This window comes from Coptis chinensis, chromosome 2 (genome assembly GCF_015680905.1).
Source record: "Coptis chinensis isolate HL-2020 chromosome 2, ASM1568090v1, whole genome shotgun sequence".
NCBI lineage: Eukaryota > Viridiplantae > Streptophyta > Magnoliopsida > Ranunculales > Ranunculaceae > Coptis > Coptis chinensis.
Genome location: NC_141457.1, coordinates 84,632,172 through 84,642,877, shown reverse-complemented (window position 1 = coordinate 84,642,877; position 10,706 = coordinate 84,632,172). Strand labels below are relative to the sequence as shown.

The 10,706-nt window shown below is 34.9% G+C and overlaps 1 long non-coding RNA gene across 1 annotated transcript; it reads right to left on the bottom strand.

The window, feature by feature from the left end:
- Window positions 1-990: 990 nt before the first annotated feature.
- Window positions 991-6,262, bottom strand: LOC147518443 (uncharacterized). The gene is made up of 3 exons (XR_015214061.1): window positions 6,128-6,262; window positions 5,675-5,764; window positions 991-1,040 (listed from the first exon to the last, which is right to left on the bottom strand). It is a non-coding gene; the product is annotated as an uncharacterized LOC147518443 (long non-coding RNA).
- Between the last annotated feature and the right edge of the window lie 4,444 nt (window positions 6,263-10,706).

Here is a 10,706-nt window from a genome sequence, read left to right as displayed (position 1 = left end):
CAAAGGTAGTACAAGGTGACCAATGTGCCTAATACAAAAACTTTTAATACAGTTGTCAAAGCCATTGTCAAGGAGGCCGATGGGCACACACTTACATGGCCAAAGGTCAAATAGTACATGAATTGTTAGTACTACTCATTTTAAAAAGTGCACGCACTCAAAACTAATAAGTGTCAAGAATGTCGAACTCAACCTTCTAAGGATATTTAAGTCATGGTAGCAGTACCTTTCATACATAGTTTACCGAAACAGATACAACAACAGTGAAATGACTTACAATATTTTCAAACGAAGATATTTAACATAATCAATTGAAATCCATTACTGAAAAAGCCCATGAAATGTGACCCATGCCACCTAAATCAACTAAACAAATACAACTAAGTCGAGACCAGTAAGGAACACATGACATATTAAACCACACACTAACAAAATTAAGGGCGAGGAGACGAGTTATATGATATGTTATTTATAGGAAATGAGCAACTCTACCGATAAGCCATTTTATAGAAATGGATTGTGCACCTTCTACTAAACTTCCCTTTATGTTGATTAACCTTGTCATGGGGGTTAAATATTAACAAAGTTTAACTGAGAAAATAAAGGAACAAAAAAATACCTGTATCAAGTTGATTTCTAACATGTTTTGGACTAATCATACAGACTACAAATCAGAACTTAGAACATAATTTCTATAGCAAACCAAGAGTATATACTGATGCTCAAGAGATGGACAGAGAAATGCCTTACAACTTTATTAGCTTACAAAATTCAAGATGATAGTAACAGTAATAAGAAGTGGAAGAAAAATGAATAAAGAACATAAAAAATGATTCAAAGACTTTGTAGTAGCTTTAGTGTCTCATTTATATGCTTCTCGGGTTGAAATTGGTTATTATAAATCAGTTGAACTACACCTTTCTTGTCAAGAGCATAAGTCTGTCTCCCAGGTCGTAATGCTCCGAATAAATCTAACGGGACTCCCCATTCTTTCCTGATTTTGTCACCCTCATCACTCAATAATGTAAATGGAAGCCTGCCTGTAATCACCAAAACAATTTTAGAGAACAAAAATTCTACATGAGCATGTGTATGCTCACTGCATAGTAGGGCTGCAGACGGATAGTTTCGGATTTGGATATGCCTACATCCGAATCCGAATCCAAAATTTATTACTCACATCCGAATCCGAATCCGAATCCGACCGGATGTGTAAAATAATGTCCGAATCCGATATCCGATATCTGAATCGGATATCGGATAATATCCGATCCGATCACTAAACATGGGCTTTTGGGCTTTCGTGATTTCGTGATGGGCTTATCACCTGGTACAGTCCGAATCATGTTCTAAATTAACCTATTAAAAACTGCGGCAGTACCTTATTCATCAAAATCAACCTGTTAAACACTAAATTAACATTAACATAGCAGTTCATCAGTTCATGCTTCATTAACCTTGTAAACAAACTTCAAGTCTTCAATGGTTCAACCTCTTAATTAAGAAAATACTTCTAACTTAAGAAAATACCCTCATAACCTATTACAAACATAAAAATCTATTACAAACTAGAGATCATCTCTATTACATAAACATAGACATCTGGCCCCTGCCCATACAACACTTTTCGCATCCAAAATGGTTCCAATCAATTAACACATTAACACCTGCATAGAGGTAAAATCACAACCAACTCATTTAGAGATTATATTTGAAAATAAATAATTAAATACTTCACGAAAACATAAAGAAACATATGTATCACTAATTACTTAAAAAAGTAGACAAGATATAAATTAACCTTACTAGTCTTATTCTTACCTTGTTTCATAGTGTCGAGACTAAAAGTTGTTCTATCACAAGTCAAGCATCCAAGCCAACAATCGGTACTAATGTATAAATGAATTAAGATATAAATAAAGTTAGACATGATGTAATTCTTGAATATATATATATATATATATATATATATATATATATATATATATATATATATATATATTCTTAAACAAAGTTCAAGAGAAGGAAGTTACCATTAAGTTTAGGCAACCAATCCTTCAAACATACCAACGCCTCCACAGAATCAACACCCAATGATGAACGAGAGTCGGTAATTATTCTACCACCGGAACTAAATGCAGATTCTGAAGCAACACTCGACACAGGAACTGCTAGAAGATCACGTGCCATCCTTGCTAATATAGGAAACTTCGGACCATTGTTTTTCCACCAAATCAATATGTCACAACCTTTCCCATTAGCATCAAATGGGAATAAATCTTCTTCTAGATACTTCTCCAACTCTGTTTTCAGAACTTTTGAACTTTCCGAACGTTGTTTCGTGAAATTTTGGAAACCTTCATCCATCTTAGAACTCCTTTGGTCACCAGAAAAATGAATTCAACAAACTAGAAGATGATCCGACATCAACCATAGAAGAATCGGACATTGCATACATGGTGTACAACTCATTCAAAGAATTTTTCACATCTTCTTCTTGTGTAGACTCCTTACCATAAATCATAGTAAAGGCATACTCAATAAACTCCATCTTATAACAAGGATCAAGTATAACACGTAAACTCATCAATAAATTACATTCACTCCAATATTTATCAAATTTTTCTTTCATAGCCTTTGCCATATCACGGATATAATAAAAATCGAGTCTAACCACTCAAGAATATCATGATGAATATCACAAACATATTTAAAATGCAAATTTGCAGTTGGGTTGATTGGGCCGGAGAAATGAAGTGTAGCATCATTGAAAACTTTCAAACACTCACAAATTTTAGTTCCCATTTCCCACTCTTGAGAGAAGGTAAATGCTTATAGTCGGAAGCTAACTCTGCCAAACGCTCAAAGGCTATACGCTTTTCGGATGGCACTACAGAGCATGTCATAAGTAGAGTTCCATCTTGTAGGAACATCCATAGAAACCCCTTTCCCAGTTAACCTTTGTGCGAGCTAAATGCATTCAAAAACTTTTCATGCCTACTCTCGAGAATTCTTGCCATACCTAGCACTCTCTCGAATCTTAACAATAAAAGGAGCAATCACATTCAATCCATCTTGCACAATAAGATTTAAAATATGGGCACTACATCTTATATGAAACAAACTACCATCAAGACATAAAACCCTTTCCTCTTAAGCCAATCCTTGAGCTCCACTACCATAGTATTATTGTTAGAAGCATTATCAATGGTTATAGCAAATAACTTTCTATCAACATTCCATGCCAACGCTTGAGCCTTAATAACCTCACTAAGAACAACACCACTATGTGGCGTAGGAACAGTAAGATAAGCAATGATTTTTTTTCGCAACACCCACTCATCATCAATATAATGACAAGTAACACAACAATAACCAATATTTTGATAGTCAGGGGTCCACATATCAGTTGTAAAACTAACTTTTGATGGCAACTTATCAAAAAAATCTTGTAACTCAGTTCTTGACTCATTGTAAAGTTGCATGACATCCTCTCGAACAGTGGTTCTTGAGACCCATTTGAACATAGGACAAATACCATTTACGAAAACTCTAAAGTATTCATGCTCAGCCATAAGAAAAGGGTAATCATGCTTAGCAACCATGCGTGCAAAGTCAAGTCTACTTGTAATGGGTCATATTTCCAACTTGCTAATTTTGGAGCTTCATTTGGCGCTTAAATGAATTACACAAAAGCTTTTGACCAAGTAGAACGTTTTTTATCTTGCAAACTTTCAAATGATTTCTCAAATCGTAGTACCCAACTTACTACTAGGATCAAAACTCTTTTGCAATGTTTATAATAAGCTTTAGAGGTTCCATCTCCTAATTTTTAATTTCAAACTCTAGCCACACTTTTGAACGCTTACCTTTCAATGGATCGACTTTCGCCAGAGTTGTTTCTTCATCCGACGATATACTAGCAGCAGCAGTATCGGCATCAATAGGCGTAGGCTCGTTGATAGGCGTATGACTCACACTACCACTAGGTGAAGGAGCTGATGCAGCACTGCTTGGGGTTGGGGTAGCCATTTCCACCTAGATAATACAATAAATAGAGTCAATATTAAAGACAGACTGACAGACAACACTTTTAGATTCTTCAAAATTCGAAAATTCAAAAAATTCTTCAAATGGTTTAACTGTTGTACGTTTGTTATTACACATTTGCAGAGAGAAAAAATTTTTTTTGCAAGATTTGAATGGCGTGTATGTGTTTAATGTTGCAGAAACAGAGGATCTTGACAAGCTGACAAAAACGAAGGAAGAGACTTCATGTTCAAACAATGAGAATTCTACTAGTTCCACATGCTTGAACGAATGCGTTGTAGATTGTACTCCAGATGAACGGGTTGTAGATACTGTTATTGAAGCAGAGAATCCTAATAAGAAACTAGCAAACGAGTCATCAACCAAAAACGTGTGCGTGAATGAATGCATTGTTCATTCTGTTGAAGAAGATGCTCTATATAAGAAGCTTGATAATGAGGATTTAAAAGATTCTCTAAACAATGAGGATTTTAAGGGCGTGAGTGAATGTGATGTAGATTTTATGGAGGAAGAGACTGTGAATAAGAAGCCACTGAAAGAGTCTCCAAACAATGAGAAAGAACCCAAGTGCTTGAACGTGAGTGAAAAGCCATCTAAACAATTAACTCAGAGTTGAGTTTATGGTTTCGATAGTAGACCATGTTTGGAAATACAAATACACATAGGAAGTAGTCGTAGTCACTAAAAATCAAGATTTCACAACTGATTACATAAGAGATAGTCAACAACTGAATGGTGACAAACTGACAAAGGGACGAAAACTATATTAAAGAGTTTGATTCGATAGAGCCATAGAGGTAAGAGTTTAACAAACTGGTGGTTCTCTGATTTAAAATCGTTTATACAAGTAGCACTGATTTAAAATCGTTTACTGATGTTTTTATCTATAGTTCTAGAAGATGTGTTTGGGACGAGTGTAGTAAAGACATACCTTTGCGTGTTGAAGAGTGGTGGTGCTTTGAGGAAGAAGAAGAGGAGCGGTGGTGGCTGGTGGTGCGTTGAGAATTTGAAGGGATTTTGAGATTTGAGAATTTGAGTGGTGGTTGCGGGTTGCGGCGCTGAGAATTGAGAATTGAGAGAAAGAAAAAAAAACCCTAAACTAAATTAAATTTGTATTTATATTTTATAGTTTTAATATAATAATATATTTATATTAATTAAATCGGATTCGGATATTATCCGACGGATAGTAACAGCATCCGTATCCGTATCCGAAATCTGTTCGGATGTGAAAATTTATCCGAATCTGAATCCGATATCCGAAAATTTCGGATAATATCCTATTTTTCGAATACGAATACGAATACGAATCGGATTCGGATATTCGGCTATCCATCTGCACCCCTACTGCATAGAAAAACATGTCTGTGAACAAAGTCTATCCAGGGGTTATAAGTGTTTGTGGAATTGCTATATTTTAGATAGTATAAGTCTATAATATGACATTGCATTTACTCTTAAGTACAATCCTCTTACTTGAATGCTAGAAAGTCACTTGGGTTTTTGCCTAATTTTGTTTTGTTTACTCATGCATCAGCTCCCACGACATTGCATTTACTCTTAAGTAATCAGTTTGTTTCCAAAGATTAATAGTTAAAAACTCAAGAAGTTAGGAAAAGTATACCTTGTGTGGAGAAGGATCATCACCACTGATCCTTACGACTTCAGCTCCTGCTTTCTTGAACTTCTCGTACGAGTCTCTAAAAGCACAAGCCTGTATATGAAAATTGATCATTTGCTAGAAAAAATACAATAATCGCAAGACGCACGTTTTAAGTAGAGAGCACACACTGAAAGCCCTTTGATAAACACGATAAAATCATTATTAAAAATGAATGCATTTACAGAACCTTAGTCTATCTTCGAACTACCACATATATAGGAGCGTGTCGGCTAGTGATGAACTAAAATATTTGTAACTAATATTTTTGGCCGAATACCAGTCTTATATAACAGACTGATAAGTTCTGATAAGTATATAATCTTTATATAATGAGATGAACAAAAAGAAAATAGATTAATACATTTTGTACAAAACAAATATACAAGAAAGAGATAAAAATGTGATTTAACTTACAAGTTGTCACATGAAAAATTATCAACCTTTTCAATCATAACAGACTCCAAAGAGTTGCTCTCATGAATCTGAAAATGTTTCCATAATTAAGTACTACTGTGGAATCACTATCCGACGAAGTATCCAAACCTGTAACAACGCCAAGAGAAATTGGCAATGTCATTACACAGTCTACAAGTCTAATTAGTAAATGAGGGAAAAGATACAAACTCCATACCATTGGACGAATCAGAATCACTACAAGAGCTGCCTATGGAGCTACTCGATTCCTTCTTAATTTCCATTGGAGGGAAATTATGTGTTGGCATATCCTCACCAATGTCGATATCCTCCTCAACACAAACAGGTTCAATTTTCTTGCTCTTCTCAGAAGCTAAAGCTTCAGTCATCTCGCTAACCGGAGACTATGCACTTTTTTGTTGAGTTATTTAGTAATACAGTAAAGGTTCAATGTCCCCGAAGCTTTTCACTTCACAAAAAAAAAACAAAAAACAAAAAACAAACAAACAAACAAACAAACAGGGAATAAACCAACCCATATCTGAAGATGGATTTCACTAAAAAAAAAAAGGAAAACTATTAAATTAATAAAGAAATTCATTTGATATTTTATTAGACAACCAAATCTCAAACCAACGAAATATCCCCAATGGGAGCGAAAATTTATATTCCAATGTTACAATTTCCACACAACTTAATTTCACCAAATTCATCAGGAAGACAATTAAATAAACCTAATTTGGAGCACAATGAAAAAAAAAAAAAAAAAAAAAAAAAAAAAAAAAAAAAAAAAAAAAACTGAAATTCGCTAGCTAGGGTTTGGGTAAAAGAGAAAGAAAACAGATCAAGAGATTGAGAGAGAAATCGTACCTGATTCATTTCCATCTTCGTTCGCGAGGGTTTGACAGAGGAGACGGGGGATTATGTTTGATGGAGGCTTGAACACTCGAGAGAGACGAGCAAAAGTGTAAAACTGTTTTATTTAATTGTATTATTTTCCATTAGTTCCATGTATACCCTTCTGGATGTTTTTTTAGTTGTTTCCTAATGGACATAATTGTCACCAAATATTAAAACTATTTTGTAATAATAATTGGAAAAAAAAAATGGAATTATACTAACGGATACTAGAGAATCTAACAGTTATGTCCGTTAGAAAGGTAGTAACAGATATATGTGTTACAAATGAATATTTTGCTTCGTTAGAAAATGGCCCTTATGTTGTAGTGATTCTCGACTCTATTAACTTGATTAGCTTGCCCCAGAAAATTCTTTTGTTTCTCGCTAGTTTCTGTCAAGTCCAAGTAATACAGTTTCCCCTTTCTAACACCATAACTAAGAATCTGTCGAGTCAGAATGTCCTGAAAAACACATAAAGATGGATAGAATGTCACAGTACATGCAAGTGCGAGGATAATTTGACAAACAAACAATAGGTTATAAGCAAGGGATGGAACAACTAAGACAGATTCAAGAGTGAGGGTGTTAGATAACTCAATAGACCCTTCTCTGATAACCGGAGTTGGAGTACCATCAGCAGTAGAAACAACGGTCTGAGGTGAAGGTCTAAGACTTTTCACAAGGTTAGGGTCATTTGTCATATGGTCAGATGCACCTGAATCAATTATCCATGTATTATTCGAAATAACCTTACCATTCATACCTGATTGCGCAACACTAGCCAAATCATTCTCTCCATTCACAACATTAGCAATGGCACCCTTGCTTAAATTCTTTCGTGGCCTCTTCGGAAAGCCCCACCAATCAGGATAACCAATCACTTCATAATATCTCTCCTTGCTATGACTCAAGTCTCCGCAAACACCGCATTTTTTTATCTACCCAAGGATTTGATTTACCTTTAGGATGACGTGGAGGACCAGAAAAAATTGGAGGAGTTGTCTTGCTATGAACAGTCAAGACAGAGGATTCAGTTGATACAGAGCACCCCATAGCATGTTTCTCAGATTGTACCTTACGAATGTAAGCATAGCTTTGTTCCAAGGAAAATTTAGGTTCTTTCCAAAGGATCTTTCCACACACCTGATCATACTCCTGATCTAGGCCACGTAAAAACATATGAACACGCATTCTAGACATCATGGATGTTTCATAGACTACAACTTCAACACTGTTATTCTAAGAGGTCACCCTCTGATCAATTTCCTGGAACATATCCACTAATTCGTTGTAATAGGAAGGAATAAGTCTCCCATTCTGCTTCACTTCAAAACACTTCGTATTCAATTCAAAAATTTGAGTTTCATCAGAGTCATCATAGAAGGTCTTCTCCACAGCCTCCCAAATATCTTTTGCAGTAGGAAGACGAATATAATGGTTCATAAGATAAATTTCCATAGAATCAATAAGTCAGCTTTTTACCTTTTCATTATCTGTTGCCCAAACTTTATATTCTGACGAATTCATAAGCGGTTCAATCTTTGCGTCAGTCAAAAAACCAAGCTTTCCCCTTGCTCCAATCCGCATCCACATGAGAGGAGCCCAGATGGTATAGTTGGACTCATCTAATGGAACAATTTTTCGGAACGCTGAGTTGTCTTGTGGGGTGTAGTGGTGATGAATATATGATGCTTGAAGAATTGTTGTCAGAGTCAGCCATTGCAGAAAAAAAAACAAACAATTTAGGTTTTTGAAGAAAATAAAAAATAAAACTTTGTGAGAGGGGTTTAAGATTCAAGAATTCAATAATGGGTTTAAGATTCAAGGATTCAATGCAGCGGATTTCAATGGTTTGGCTCCGATACCATGTATTACCAGAAGATTCAATTCAATTTAGTGTATATTTACTTAATTGAATTCTAAAGAGATTACAATTGTTTATATAGAGTTTACAAAATAGGAAACAACAAAATTCGGTGGCTTGAGAAACACGGGGCGCAGGTCGCACTCAATTCAATGGATATCCCGAACGTCGGAGCGCGGGTCGCTCTATCCAAACTATATCTGGGCGCAGGTCGTGCCCTATACACAGAAAGCAGAATACAGCTTTCAACACAAACTGGTTTTTTATCGAATTAGTTCGGGTGAGTTATCTGGTTATCGAAACCATTGACAACCCTAGTGTCAACTGTCACATGTAGCCTATTTTACCCAATTGCAAAGTCCATAACAAGATTCCCAAACACATTGGCAATCAATTCAGGCATGTCTTACTAACGAGAATCATTTACCTCGATCAGAAAGACGTCTCGAACCTTAGCTAGCTAGCTAGTTCCAAATTTGTCACACAAATTCTCGTTGTGGAGCCAAATTCATTATCCATGTTCCATACAAACACAATGGCCCAATTGATAGCTCAAAGATAGTGTTATTTTCAATTTTAGGTGACACATACAATCATTATCAACTTTAAATCGACCAATTCCAAGTGCATAAGTGCATTTGGTCCCAACAATAAAACATTCATTTCTCCAAAGACAAAGGCATAAGATCAATTGAATTACGGGTGTGCATGGTATCCGATTATCCAAAACCGAACCAGAACTGTAACAGTTTATAGCGGTTATGGGTTCTAAATTGTTAGACGAATTAAAAGTGGGTTTTCGAGAACCAAACCAAATCCGTTATAACCAAATAGTAAAAAACCAGTGGGTACCCAAACCGAAATCGGAATTGATTATTATGATTTATATATATAAAGTTTAGTATTACATTACACTAAATAAATACAAACCCAAAAATTATAATATAATTTTTTTTAAACAAATTAGGTGTAAAAGTCTACTAATATTATATAGGGATAACATAGGGGTGCAAACGGATAGGTTCGGTATCCGAATCCAAATTCGAAAATTTATACTGATATCCGAATCCGAATCCAAATTCAAATCCGACGGATATTAAAATTTGTATCCGAATTCGATTTCGGATATCCGAATAAGATATTGGATAATATCTTATCCGAAAATTAAAATTAATTAAAATTTTATTTGCTTTTAATAATATATTTTACCACTATAAAAACTAGTATAAATATATATATTTGTCATTAATTATTATAGTTTTGTTATTATAGTTTTATATTATTAATTTATAATTTTATATAATATTTTATACATTAAAATAAATAAATAAATAAATAAATTATATATAATAATTATTAATTTTTTAAATCGAATAGGATATTATCGGATGCGAATATGACAATATCCGAATCCGTATCCGAAACCAATTCAGACTTCAGACATAAAAAAATTATCCGAATCCAAATCTGAAACTAGTTCGGACATAAAAAATTATCCGAATCCGAATCCGAATCCGATATTTGAAATTTTCGAATAATATCTGATTTTTCGAATACGAATTCGAATCGGATTCGAACATTTGGATATCCACTTGCACGGTTGCATAGGGCTGGTCATCGAGCTACCTGAGTCGAGTTTTGCTATACTCGAGCTCGACTCGCACATGCAGAAGCTTGACTCGAACTCGCATTTGAGATTAATATTGAAGCTCAAGCTCGACTCGCTTAGTTATACTAATAGCTCGAGCTCGACTCGGCTCGACTCGTTTTACACTTCGAGCTCGAGCTCAGAGTTCAACTCGAAGTTCATTATGC